The sequence below is a fragment of the Symphalangus syndactylus genome, chromosome 11, assembly GCF_028878055.3.
Source record: "Symphalangus syndactylus isolate Jambi chromosome 11, NHGRI_mSymSyn1-v2.1_pri, whole genome shotgun sequence".
NCBI lineage: Eukaryota > Metazoa > Chordata > Mammalia > Primates > Hylobatidae > Symphalangus > Symphalangus syndactylus.
In genome coordinates this window covers 112,121,584-112,136,937 of record NC_072433.2, presented here as the reverse complement: position 1 = coordinate 112,136,937, position 15,354 = coordinate 112,121,584, and positions in this window count along the sequence as shown.

Genomic DNA, 15,354 nt, shown 5'->3' with positions numbered 1-15,354 from the left:
TGGGCTCAAGCAATCCATCTGCCTCGGCCTCCAAAACTGCTAGGATTACAGGCATGAGCCACTGTGTCCGACTTGATAATAGTTCTTAAAATATATTCTTGTCTCTTTTTTTTTTCTCTCTAGTGTAATTACTTATTGAGAAGAGGCATTCATAATCAGGGAGAGGATTCAGATAACTACAGCAGAACTGTAAAGAGAAAGAGTCACTGCTCAGTTTTGATGTCAAAACTGGGTCAGAAAGACACAGAGGGTGAAGGCCTTAAAATTAGAAGCTCTGGAATGTCCTTGCTCTGACCTTGGCACACAAGAACTAGCATGACCTCACATTCCCCACTACTCAGGTGCTAAATAAACCTAAAAGAAGGACCTTTTTCAGAGAAAGCACCGTATGATTTTGGAAGGAAGAATATAAGTCCCTTGAACAGGCAGGTAAGACCAACAAAGGTCAACTCTAGAAACAGAAGATAGCAAAATTATCCTTTAAGGAGGTTGGTTTTGTTACCTGCAGAGCACATTGTTTTACTTCATTGGATCTACCCTACAGAAACTCCAATAAATTACACACAGGTAACCAGTGCTTTTGGAGCCTTTTGGCTTTCTTAATGCCATCCAAAGAATTGCTGAAGACAGTATCAATGCTGTCACATAATGAAATCAGTGATATTTTCTTCTGACAACCATATGCTTAGATTGCTGGAATTTATCCTTGAAAGAAAGGAAATGATAAACTTCTAGGAGGTCATGTTATAGTATTGTTTATGAACAATGCTAATATTGGTAATATAATTTGGGGTTTCATTGTTTAGTATTGCTCTGTAAGATAGCTGGAAAAATTACGTCTTCTGGATGTAGTGCTGAGTTATAATAAACACCAATTATTAGAAACAAAAAGAATTGTTAATGTCCCCTTGTCACACTGATTAAAAAGTTCTTAGTTGTTCAAATATAGATAAACTACAGAGAAAGGCTATGAGACAACCATTTATGAAACCGAAAAAAAACGATTAGCATTCATAAAATACTATAAATTTAAGCATTTTAGCACTTAGTCAAATTGGTACACAAATTATTAAAATAGAAAAACAAAACAGATATCAAACTGCAAAGGTCAATTATTATAAACCAGTTGACTCACCCTATTGACCTGTTACTAATAATTAAAGGCAATTGAGCTAATCCAAGCTTTTTTTAAAAAATATAGAAAATTTAAAAACACTATAAGACCTAAATTGTGGTTCTGACTCTGAACACTGACATAGCACTTCAGATTTTTAAAATACATTTTATCCTTAAAGAAACTCCAAAAACTACCTAAGAAAGATGTTATCTGCCCCATTTGATAAAGGACTGAATTGAGAGCAGGAAGGAGGAGCTGTGAGTCCCTCTGGAGTGGCAAAGCCATGAATTGTAGGGCTGAGAAGGTGAATACAGTCCTCTTGATTCATCCCCAGACTTAAATTACTGGGTTTGCTTATCTAGAAGGATGAAATTAATCAAATAGTTTTTTTTCTTTCACTATCATTAGACAGCCAAAAAGACAAAATTTAAAAGAGATTTTTTCAAGAGATTTAAATTTTCTATATAATCTGGTAAATTATAAAATATTGTTGAGAATTACTGACTGTCAAGGTTGCTGACAGTTAACAGGCAACTTCAGAATCATTTGGACGTAACAGGCAGCTTCATTCAGGATCATTTGGTGGTGGGTTTTTTTTTTTCTTTCTTTCTTTCTTAGTTTGAAGTTGTGGTGGTAAGATGGATAAGGTCATTTAAAGATGGTGACATGTGGTATCCGTTAACAAATGTTGGGTCGTATTTAAAACATGCTGAGAGCAGCACAGAGGCAGGAACAAAATGTTCTTAGCTTCTCAAGCCTAGTATCTCTTTTACTGTATAGATTTCTATCGATTGGTTCTATTAGGTAAATTAAATCTGACCTTTATAACCCAGTAAAGGAAAATATAATTTAAGAGTTTGTGAGCATGGGACTGGGAAAAAAGAAAAACATCCACTGTACAAAAGAGGATTTGTGAAATAATGACACAGAAAACTTCAAATAATGCCCAGATGTATGCACTTCTGGTCAATTCATTTAGGGCAACCAAAGGGAATAAGAGTTTTATTAGTTTGCTTGGGTTTTTCTCTTTAAACTAAACCTCAGAGCTGGAAACTAATTCCTTTCTTTTGGTCCAAGTTCTCCCTAGAGAATTATCAATTTTTCCAATCAATACATGCTGATAGCAGCATGTAGGACAGCAAAAGCTCAAAGAGACAAGTATTCTCATATGCTGCCATATAGGTGTCAGTCCTAGCTTTCAAGAGGAAAGTTTCCTCTGTTTTTTCAAGGGTCTTGAAAAGACTCATAAATTTTGTCCCGGTGTTTCCACCTTTAAGAATTTACCTACAAAAAAAAACAAGGGATTCGCTAATGATTTCTATAAAGGACTTCTTGTGATAACAATTGAAAACAATATCCCATAACAGGAAAACAGTTAAATGATAATATGCCTTTATAATGGAATAAAATGCAACAATTACAATCACGTTTTCCAGGATGCGCTCATCTTTTAAACAATTCCGTCATGCATCATGGGGATACGTTCCAAGAAAAGCATCATTAGCGATTTTGTTTTTGTACAATCATACACCTAGATGGTATAGCCCACTATACACCTAAAATATATGGTATAGCCAACTGCTATATGGAACAGTTCTTAAAACATATTCTTGTCCCTTATGTCAAGATTGTCAATTATTTTGACAATCAAGATATCAATTATTTTGTTAAAATTGCTATGCAATAAAGCTATAAATTGCCATGCAATTATAACAAAATGGTATTTGTATATTTAAAGCTATATAAATATAGAAGTTACAGTAAAAATATGGTACTATAATAATATGGGATCTCTGTCCCTTATTTACTGAAATGCCATTATGTAGTGCATGACTATATATATATATATATCTCTCTGGATTAAGAGAGAATATGAAGCCAGTCACAGTGGCTCAGGCCTGTAATCATAGCACTTTGGGAGGCCAAGGCAGGCAGATCACTTGAGCCCAGAAGGTTGAGACCAGCCTGAGCAACATAATGAAACCCCGTCTCTAAAAAAAAAAAATTACAAAAATTAGCCAGGTGTGGTGGTCCATCCCATGGTCCCAGATACTTGGGAAGCTGAAGTGACAGGATTGCTTGAGCCTGGGAGGTCAAGGCTTCAGTGAGCCAAGATCATGCCACTGCACCCCAGCCTGGGTGACAGAGTGAGACTCTGTCTCAAAAAAGAAAAAAGAGAAAATAGAAGACATTTTCCAGAAAGTTAACATGTCTAGGTCTAGATAAATGATGGGGTTATCAGTGGTTTTATAAATGTTTCCGAATAGACGTATTACTTTTGTAATCCAAAAGAAAGCAATAATTTTTTAAAAACTGTATTTAGAGCAGCAGTCCCCAACATTTCTGGCACCGGAGACCAATTTCATGGAAGACAATTTTTCCAAGGACCAGGATTGGGGAGATGGTTTCAGGATGAGTTAAGCATGTTACATTTATTGTGCACTTTATTTCTATGATTATTACATTGTCATATATAATGAAATAATTATACAACTCACCATAATGTAGAAGCAGTGGAAGCCGTGAACTTGTTTTCCTGCAACTAGATGGGCCCATCTGGAGGTGACGGGAGACAGTGACAGATCAGGCATTAGATTCTCATAAGGAGCACGCAACCTAGATCCCTTGCATGCACAGTTCACGGTAGTGTTTGAGCTCCTATGAGAATCTAATGCCACTGCTGATCTGACAGGAGGAGGAGCCCAGGTGGTAATGTGAGAGATGGGGAGCAGCTATAAATACAGATGAAGCTTCACTCACTCACTCACATCCTGCAGTGCAGCCTGGTTCCTAACAAGGCCACAAACTGGTGCTGGTCTATGCCCCAAGGGTTGGAGACTCCTGTTTTAGAAACTATTTAATGGAATTAGTAATATTAAAGATTATTTTGAAGGGAAGAGCTAGATACTAAGCAGTATATATTAAGCAGTACATGCAATAATTCTATTTTCATGAAAAATATATGTTTTAATACAAAGGGAATAAGGACTGAAAACAATAAAATGTAAATAGTATATGGGTTAAATAGTTATTGGTAATATTTATTACTCTATATTTTCTGTATTTTCCAAACTTCCTCAAATTGATTTTTTTCAATTATTCAATTTGTTTCCCCAGCTTTAATAATGCATAATTGACAAATTAAAATGGTACATATTTATAGTATACAACATGTGTTGATATATGTATACATTGTAAAATGACTAAATAAAGCTAATTAACAGATCTATCACCTCACATACTTATCTTTTGCTATGAGAACATTTAAGATCTAATCTCTTAGAAATTTTGAGTATACATTATTTTTAACTGTAGTCACCATGCTATACAATAAATCTCCAAATCTTACTCATTTAGTCTAACTGAAGCTTTGTGTCTTTGAAACCACATCTCCCCATTCCCCCAAACCCTGGCCACCAACTTCCTATTCCCTCTTTCTGTTGAGTTCAGCTTTTTTAGCTTCCACATAAAAGTGAGATCATGTAGCATTTGTCTTTCTGTGCCTGCTTATTTAACTTAGCATAAAGTTCTGCAGAATTATGTGTTTTCACAAATGACAGGATTTCCCTCTTTTTTAAGGCTCAATAGTATTCCATTACCTATACTACATTTGCTGTATCCATTCATTCATCCGTAGACACTTAAGTTAAATCCATATCTAGAATAGGCTGGCTATTGTGGATAATGCTGCAATGAATTTAACAGTGCAAATAAATTTTGACACTAATTTCATTTCCTTTGTATATACACCCAGTAGTGGGGTTGCTAGATTATATAGTGGTTCTACTTTTAATTTTTTGAGGAGTCTTATGCTGTTTTACTGTTTTCCATAATGACTATACTAATCTACATTCCCACCAACAGCCCCGCCAACACTTACTATCTTTTGTCTTTTTGATAGTAGCCATTCTCCCAGGTGTGAGGTGATATTTCTTTGTGGCTTTCATTTACATTTCTTGCTGACTAGCGATGTTGAGCATTTTTTCCATATGCCTGTTGGCAATTTTTATGTCTTTTTTTGAAAAATGTCTAGTCAGACCCTTTGCCCATTTTTAAAATCTTATTTCTTTTCTTATTAAGTGCCTGATATATTTTAGATATTAACCTGTTATGAGATGCATAGTTTGAAAATATTTTCTCCCATTCAGTAGGTTCTCCCTTCACTCTGTTAACCATTTCCTTTGCTGCATAAAAGTTTTCTATTTTAAGGCAATCCCATTTCTCTATTTTTGCTTTGTCTGTGCTTTTAGAGGCAAAAAAAAAATCATTGCCCAGATCAATACCAAGTAGCTTTTTTCCTATTTTCTTCTAGTAGTCTTACAGACTCAGATAGTTTCAGTGGCTCAGGTCTTATGTTTAACTCTTTAATCCATTTTGAGTTTATTTTTGTATAAGATGCAAGATAAGAGTCCAATTTCATTCATTTTGACATATTCAGTTTTTCCCCATACAATTAACTGAAGGTGCTGTTCTTTCTCCATTTTGTGTCCTTGGTACCTTTGTCAAAGGTCAATTAACTGTAAATGTGTGGATTTATTTTGGGGCTCTCTATCCTGTCCCAATGGCCTATGTGTTTGTTTTCATGCCAGTACCATGTTGTTTTGATTTGTATAGGTTTGTAGTATATTTTGAAATCAGATAGTGTGATGCCTCCAACTTTGTCCCTTTTGCTTAAAATTGCTTTGGCTATTTGGGATTTTCTTTGGTTCTACATGTATTTTAGGATTTCTTTTCTATGTTTGTGAAAAATGTCATTGGAATTTTGATAGGGATTGCATTCAGTCTGTGGAGTATTTTGGATAGTATGAGTATTTTAACTATATTGTTTCAATCCACGAACACAGAATATCTTCTCATTTATGTGTGTCTTTTATTTCTTTCATCAATATTTTATCATTTTCAATGTATATGTATTTCACCTTTTGGTTAAATTTATTTCTAAGTTTTTTTAATGCTATTGTAAAAGGGATTGTTTTCTTCATTTCTTGAATAGTTCCTTGTTAGAATGTATAAACTCTGATTTTTGTATGTTGATTTTGTATTCTGAAACTTTATTGAATGTGTTGATTAGTTCTAACAGGTTTTTGGTGAAGTCTTACCAGTTTTCTATATATAAGATTATATCATTTGTAAACAAAGGCAAATTTACTTCTTCCTTTATGATGTGAATATCTTTCATTTATTTTTCTTGCTTACTTGATCTGGCTAGGATTCCAGTACTATACTGAATAGAAGTAGTGAGAGTGGGCATTTTTGTCTTATTCCTGGTTTTAAAGGAAAAGCTTTCTGCTGTTCAACATTGAGTATAATGTTTGCTGTAGACTTGTCATATATGGTATTATGTTGTGACAAATTTCTTCTACCCTTAATTTGTTGAGAGTATTTATCATGAAAAGATGTTGAATTTTGTCAGTTGCTTTTTCTGCATCTATTGAGATGATCATTTGGCTTTTTTCATTCTGTTAACATGATGTATCATATTTATTGATTTGCACCTGTCACACCACTCTTGCACCCAAGGGTAAATCCTATTTGTCATAGTGTGTGATCCTTGTCTGTGCTATTTAATTTGGCTTGCTAGTATTTTTCTGAGGACTTTTGCATCTATAATCATCAAGGATACTGGACTGTAATTTTTTTACAGTGCCCTTGTTTGGCTTTGGTATCAGGGTAACATTTGCCTTATAAAATGAACCTGGTAGTGCTTCCTCTTCTTCAATTTTTAGGTAGAGTTTGAAAAGAATTAGCATAAATTTTTCTTTAAATGTTTATTGGATGTTACCAGTGAAGGCATGAGGTCTTGGGGTCTTCTTTAACAGGAGTTTGTGAATACTCTTTCAATATCCTTACTTGTTATTGGTCTGTTCACATTTTCTTTCTTCATGATTCCGTCATGGTGGTTGTACGTTTCTAGGAATTTATTCATTTCTTCTAGATTGTCTAATTTGTCAGTGTATAATTGTTCATAGTAGTCTTTTATGATCCTTTGGATTTCTGTAGCATCAGTTCTAACATCTCTTATTTGTCTTCTTTTTTTCCTTAATCTAGCCAGATATTGATAAACTTGGTTACCTTTTTGAAAAACCAATTCAGTTTCATTATTCTTTTCTATTGTTTTTCTAGTCTCTATTTCATTTATTTCTGCTCTGATTTTATTATTTCCTTCCTTCTGCTGACATTGCACTTAATTTGTGCTTTATTTTCTACTTCCTTGGGGTATCAAGTTAGGTTTCTACTTGAGATTTTTTTTTTTTTTTACAACATATTGGGCTTATATTTAATATAGTACTTCTCATTAGGAGGATGTTACTCAGTTACTATAGTTTTTTTCTTAACCTTAAATCTCTTTTCCATGTCAATGTCTATAGTTTTTTTTTTTTAACATTAAATTTTTTTCTGCATTTTAGTATCAGATACACTGAATACATTTTTCTAAACATTTTTCCCCAGAGATAAAAGTTTCTCTTTTTGGCTGACTCTCTGATATCTAAATACAATATAAATTTGGGAGACCACAAAACAAAAACTTAATAAAAAGATGCAGAAAAGACTCCTCAACGATTCAGGAGGCAGTGATTATAACTGAACATTGGAGATTTCCTAAGATTCTGGGCAAGAACTTCCTTCTTCCTATTTCATATGCTTTGAGAATTCTAAAACTATGAAATATTACTTACGTAAGTTTCAGCCATCTTACTTCTTTGACCTCCTTTATAACTAGCAAATACAAATTATAGGCCGTATTTTTCTCTGCATTATTTATTGTAAAGAAACATTTTTTTCAATTTATTTATGTATGTTTGTTACCACTTCATGGAAACAATGAAAAATGTAAAATTCCCTTATTTACTGATTCTTGGAAACTTTCAGATACCAAAGGTCAGGTTTAGCCTCTATAGCACAAAAGTTTTCAGGGTGAGGTTTGATTCAGTAGGCCTTTCAAAGTCACATCTGTCCATTTTCTTTTTCATGCATATACCCCCAAGCAGGCACAAATGCCTGTAATGCTGAGAACCACACCTAACAAGAGGACAATTGCATCACCGGCTTCTACTGCTTTGACAACAGGCAGCGCCAAAAGCAGTGATATGAGGACGAAGGACAACTGTGTTGAAACTGAGGTAATGATGTTGGAATCTTGAGCTTCCAAAGAAATGATATACATAGAATTCTATCTGACTTGAAATTCCCTTTCCTGGAGCTCCAGGTGCTGAAATTAAAAGGTTCCACATGACACTACCTTCCAGGAAGCCGCCATTACAGGAATCTCTTCTTTCTTAATATAGGCATTTATTCCTATAAAGTTCTCCCTTAGGACAGCTTTTGCTGTACCCCTTAAGTTTTGATGTGTTGTGTTTACATTGTAATTTGTTTCAAAATGTGTTGTAAGTTCTCTTGATTTCCTCTATGACCCACTGGTTATTCAGGAATATATTTAACTTCCATGTATTTTTGAATTTTCAAACATTCCTTGTGTTATTGATTTCTAGTTTCATACTGCTGTTTTCAGAAAAAAAAATACTTGGTATGATTTCAGTTTTCCTGAATTTGTCAAGATTTTTTGTGGCCTAACAGAGAATCAATTTATATTAATTTTTGTTACAATGTTTATAACATATGACATAACAATATTTGTAACATATTTGTAACAGGATCAATTTGTAACAATTGACAAATTAACCCTTTTATCATTATATAATGACCTTTGTCTCTTACGGAAGTTTTTGACTTAAAATCATTTTGTCTGATGTTAAGTACAACCACCCCACTCTCTTTTACACAGACTCTTCTTCCATCTCTTTATTTTCAGCCTGGTTTGTCATTAAAGCTAAAATGAGTCTCTTGTAGGTAGCATATTATTGGATTTCTTTTAATACAGTCACCCAGTCTATGTCTTTTGATTAGAGAATTTAATCCACTTAAATTTAATTATTGATAGGAAAGTAATTACTGTGGTTTTTGCTGATCATTTTCTGACCGCCTGTAGTCTCTTTCATTCTTCTCGTGTTGTCTTTCTTCACAATTTGATGATTTTTGTCATTGGATGCTTTGATTCTCTTTATCTCTTGTGGTTTTAACACAGGCTTTTTCTTTGTTGTTACCATGAGGCTTACATAAAATGTCTTTAACAGTCTATTTTAGGCTGAAAACAGCTTAACTTTAGCTGTATACAAAAACTCTACATTTTCACTTCTCTTCCCACATTTTGTGTTATTGATGTCACAATTTTCATCTTTTATGGATCATATATTAGGAAATTATTGCAGCTATAGTTATTTTTAATAGTTTAGTCATTTAACATTTATAGTGTTAGAGGTGACTTAAAATTTACCATTACTGTATTAAAATACTGTGAATTTGAATATATTCTTATTCTTACAGTGAGTTTTATAGTTTTGTTTTCACTCTGTTAGTGCTCCTTTATTTCAACTTGGAGAACTTGCTTTACCATTTCCTATAAGACAAGTCTAGTGATGATGAGCTTCCATAACTTTTGTTTGTCTTTGCAAGTCCTTATCACTCTTTTATTTCGGAATCACAGTCTTGTTAGATATTCTTGGTTGTCAGGGGTTTGTTCTAGCACTTTGTATATATTATCTGTCTGTCAGCATGAAAGGAATTTGAGTATAATGTGTCTTGGCAAAGATCTCTTTAATCTATTTGGGGTTCTTTGGACTTCGTGTATCTGGGTGTTCATTTCCCTCTCCAGAGTTGGAAAACTTTCTATCATTATTTCTTTAAATAAGCTTTTGGCCCCTTTCTCTGTGTGTTTTTTTCTAAGACATCTATAATGTATATATTGGTTTATATGATAGTGTCCTATAAGTTTGAGACTTTTTTCACACTTTTCATTCTTTTTTTGCTGTGGTTCTTCTAACGTGAATGAACTCAAATGCCCTGTCTTTGAGCTCATTCTTTCTTCTGCTTGATAAACTCTTCTGCTGTAGCTGTCTGTGGATTTATTTTTTTTTTTTAGTTCAGTCATTGTGCATTTTAGCTTTAGAATTTCCTTTTTGGTTCCTTTATATGGTTTATATTTCTGTGGTGAACATCTCCTTTGATTTGTGTATTATTTCCCTGATTTCATTTTGTTGTCTGTGTTCTTCTGTAGCTCACTGAACTTCTTTAAAATGATTAAGTTTAATCGAACTAATAGGTGCCTACAGAAAAAAAGCAAATTTTACCAAAAAAAACTTCGTATTGGCATTTCTTTTTTGTTTTTCAGACCTCTAATATTATTCCATAACTCTAAACAATAGAGGCATACCGCTTATGGTACCAAGCTCCTAAGATGACCCCCTATGATTCCCACTTCCTGTTATTCACACCTTTGTGAAGTCTACTTCTGGAATGAAGAGAGTTGACCTATGTGATCAATAGGATATTAAAGAAGTGACAGTATATGACTTCTGGGGCTAGGAAATAACAGGTTTCTTAGATTACTCACTTGGGAGAAAGCAGCTGAGGTCTCCTGTTATCAAGTTGGATGGTGAGCAATCTGGGTAGTAAATTTTATAATCCTAGTCGAGCCTTTAGATGACTGCAATTTCTTGAGAAACTGAGCCAGAACTCCTGAACCAAGCCACAGCAAATTCCTTGTTTATTGTTGTTTTAAAATACAAAGCTCATTTTGCAAGGCCGAGGTTGACGGATCACCTGAGGTCAGGAGTTCGAGACCAGGCTGACCAACATGGAGAAATCCCCTCTCCACTAAAACTACAAAATGAGCCAGGCGTGGTGGCTCATGCCTGTAATCCCAGCTACTCAGGAGGCTGAGGCAGGAGAATTGCTTGAACCCGGGAGGCAGAGGTTACGGTGAGCCAAGATTGCGCCATTGCACTCCAGCCTGGGCAACAAGAGCGAAACCCCATCTCAAAAATAAAAATAAATACAATACAATAAAATACAAAGCTTTGGAGTGATTTGTTATGTAGTTGTAAATAAATATTTATATGTCTTATTAATCCTGAACATTCTATATATGCTCTGCTATGAAAAATGAGAATTCACTCACTTTCACATCCCCCATTTGCAATCCACTCCTTCTCATTTTCCCAATTTGTGATCATTCTTTCATTTGAGAGAAAGAGTCTATCTACCTATTATAGTTAAGAGTTTAACTTATATACCAAAAACTTGATATCTCTTTCCATAAACTTTTAATTGCATGTCTTAATCTCAATATGTAATATAAAAGTTATGGTTACTCCATCCTGTTCTCCATATTCTTACCTCATGACAACCTTTCTTCTGTCAGCTACAGGTATTTTCCTCTGCCCTTTAAGACAATATTATCTGATTACACTTAAGCTCTGTTTCATAATTGTACATAATTCATTGGTGCTTTATTTATAGGCTGATTCTGATATTTGAAGCATAAAAAATATTGTGCCAACGTCAGAAAACTATTTTCTTAGGAAAAGCCACATTGTATGGTAAGACTGTATTTCCACATCTATTGATCCAATGGGATGAATACTAGGGGAACTGAAGGGAACATATGTTTTCTTAGAGTCCATCAACATCTCAACATTATGCCATATCCCAGTTTTCTTCATACTTGGCCAAATCTTTCCTTACAGATTTTTTCCCTTTATCAGTATTTGCATGTCTTCCTCATTTTGCCAATAAGATCTTCCAGCTTTTCATAGCAATTGAGTTAATCCATTCCACTCTTCCTGATGTCATTCTTGGAGTACTCTACATTTTCTGCTAGTTTTGACTTGTTTTCCATACTACTTAGCTAGCATTCTTGTATTCCAGTCTTTATATCTTTGGGTTAATTCCATCATTTCTTTTATTTCTTGCCTTCCAATTGTTTTTTGCTTCACGTTATATTTATGTAAGCCATGTTGTCAAATATTTTCTTCAGACTGGCTATGTAAAAGGGAAACATTATGTGGCCTTCCCTAAAATGTCTTCATTTATACCTTCATACTGGACTAAAATGGTTTATATAATTCTAGCTTCAAAAAATATTTCCCTCAGAATTTTGAAGATATTGTGTTATATACCCATTGTTACCAAAGAGAAATTTTATATTAATCTGTTTGCTATCCAACTTAACTTTTTTTTTCCTGAGAGCTATCAGAGTCTTGTCATTACCCTTGCTTTATTGATATTTCGTAAGTCAGTGTCTAGATTGTTTGGCCACACTTGAATCTATCTAAAATAAAAACTTGTATTTTCTCAATAACAAATTGTCTTTCATCATTATATGACAATTCTCTCTTGCCCTTTTTCATATTATCTAATAATCAACTATTGAACCTTCTGAATTTATTTTCTAGGTCTCAACTTTTCTTTCATATTTTCTGTTTAATTTTGCTGTTTATTCTTTTTCCTCATATTTATGTTCTATTATCTCTAAGTGTACAGTTTTTAATTTTCTCAAACTTTAATGTGCTATGTTGTGTCACTAGATTTAATGAGGTATAAGATAACAAGCTAATTACATCACAGCACAAGATACAACTTCAAATTGAAAACCAACTTCAAAATGAAAATACTCTTCGCTGGCTATTTGCCACCCCAGGAAATCTCTTACTGTCCCAGGTCAGGTGGGTCTAATAAGAAAGGACAGAGACTGCATGATGGGGTCACATGCTATAAAACAGGAACACTAAGGATAGGGAACCCCCAGATTTTCTCAGGTTAGCAAGAGACTGGAGGTAAAGATAGACCTTATAGACTGTTTTTCCCATATTGCTCTTCCATGAATCCAGTCTCTTCATTCTCTTCTTACCCTCTTGAACTGCCAAAAGAAAACTAAAAACTCTCCATTGCTTAAATGTGCAGAGCAATTTAAACTGTTTTATTTCAATCTCCCCATTCAGGACCATTCTCTGAGACTTGTCTTTTACAAGCATAACATAACTCTCTAATTTACTAAGACACCCAACACACCCTCACACTCAAGTGTTCAATGTGCCCAAGTGCTCCTGTTCCAGGAGCTAGAGATTCAGCAGAAAAGAACAGACAAAAGTGTTTACCTTCATGGCACTTGCATTCCAGTGAGAGAAATAGAAGATATGTAAAATATTGGAATACTATGCAGCCATTAAAAAGAATAAAATCCTGTTCTTTGTAGCAACATGGATGCAGCTAGAGGCCTTTATCCTAAGCAAATTAATGCAGGAACAGCAAACCAAATACTGTAAGTGGGAGATAAACATTGCATACTCATGGACATAGAAATGACAACATTAGACACTAGGGAGTAACAAAGGAGGAAGAGAGAAGGAAGGGCAAGGATTGAAAAACTTCTGGGTACTGTGCTCACTGTCCGGGTGATGGGATCAACCATACCCCAAACCTCAGAATCACACAATATACCCATGTAACAAATCTACACACGCACCCCCTGAATCTAAAATAAAAGTTGAAATTGTGAAAAAAGAATATGTAAAATAAATATGTAAGATGTTACAGAAAAAAATAAAACAGGAAAGAGTGGAAGGGGATTATAATTTTTAATAGAGGGGTCAAGGAAGGCTGCAGTGAGAAAGGGACCACAGAGTGAAGGAGGACAGGGTATCAAATTAGATCATTCAACTTCACATTTCTGCCTTCTAAATATCTACCTTAATTATTTGGGTCCAATTTAAAAAGATCTCTTCAACAAGGGTCAGGGATGTTTAATGAGCAAAAGTTCTTAAGGGGGTAATCAAAATCAGGTCACAATACTGTCCAGGAGACAAAACTGTCCAGGAGACAGCTGACCCCTCCTAGGTCCTCTGGTACTTGGGATATCAAATCAAGTGAGATTTTTGTATAAAAGGGTGGAAACTTCAGTGTTTTGGTAACCACATGTACTTTTGTAAAGATCTTCTGTCTTTTCTTACTAGGGCTTTCGCCATAGCAACTAGCCTCTTTGCCTTCTTACCAGGCACACTAACAGCTCAATTTTCAGATAAGTAAAAATAAAAATATATTTTTTACACATAGACACACACAGACATACACGCACATATACTTTCTTTCACACAATGTCATGGAAAAAAGCTATGTATGTGAGTATTAAAAAAAAAAAAAAAAGCCAAAGTCATTGGATTCTTTCTAATAGACTTTATTTTTTAGAATAGTTTTAAGTTCACAGCAAAATTGAAAAGAAGTAACAAATTTCCCATATACCCGCTGGCCCCACACATGCATATCCTCCAGGTTTCTTTTTAGTGTACCTTTTCACACTTTAGTCATGAGGAGTAACCACAATTTAGGCCAATACTTCTGGAAAGTAAATTTTTATTCTACCAAAATTAAAATGCCAACAGTAGTTACTTCTGGTTAGTGATTTTTAAATACAGTGATTTTTATTTTCCAATTTTTATATATTTTGCAACAAATATCTATTACTTCTACAATCAGGAATAGTGATCTAAAAGTTTTCTTTTAAATCTGGTTTGAATAGTGAATGTTAGAGAAAAAGAGGAGAAATTGCTTGCTCATGCTGAGTGTTTGTTCTTGGCACAGGAGAATTTATGTATTTTTGTTTTCCTCTTAAAGGAAATGATCTCCCAAATATACAAATGATCTCCAAAAATAATTTTTTTTTTTTTTTTTGAGACAGAGTCTCGCTCTGTCGCCCAGGCTGGAGTTCAGTCACGCAATCTCGGCTCACTGCAAGCTCCACCTCCCAGGTTCACGTCATTCTCCTGCCTCAGCCTCCTGAGTAGCTGGGACTACAGGCGCGTGCCACCATGCCCAGCTAATTTTTTGTATTTTTTAGTAGAGACGGTGTTTCACCGTGTTAGCCAAGATGGTCTTGATCTCCTGACCTCGTGATCCACCTGCCTCGGCCTCCCAAAGTGCTGGAATTACAGGCATGAGCCACCGCACCCGGCCCTCCCAAAATATTTGATTAGAAACAATTTGAGATCTCTGTTTCAAACACAGCTGGGATCAGGCTTCAAACATAGAAAACAACAAGCAACATGAAATGAAGTCTGACTTCACTGACCACATCCTGTCCATGGTGTCATGGAATGACAAAAAAGGGAAGATATTAAAGGCTTGTGACTTCTGTACCCAGTCTTTGATCATAATACCTCCCCACCAAAATTGACTGACATTTTTATTTTTGCAAAAATAATTTTATAGAAATCTAGTGGATCAAACATGCAGTGATCCAAAACACTTGATAAAATAATCAAAAATTGATCCAGGCATGTCAGATGTTGTATTATGTGGTTGAGACAGGGTTTTTCTCTCCTATATTACTAGAAATGTGACAAAGC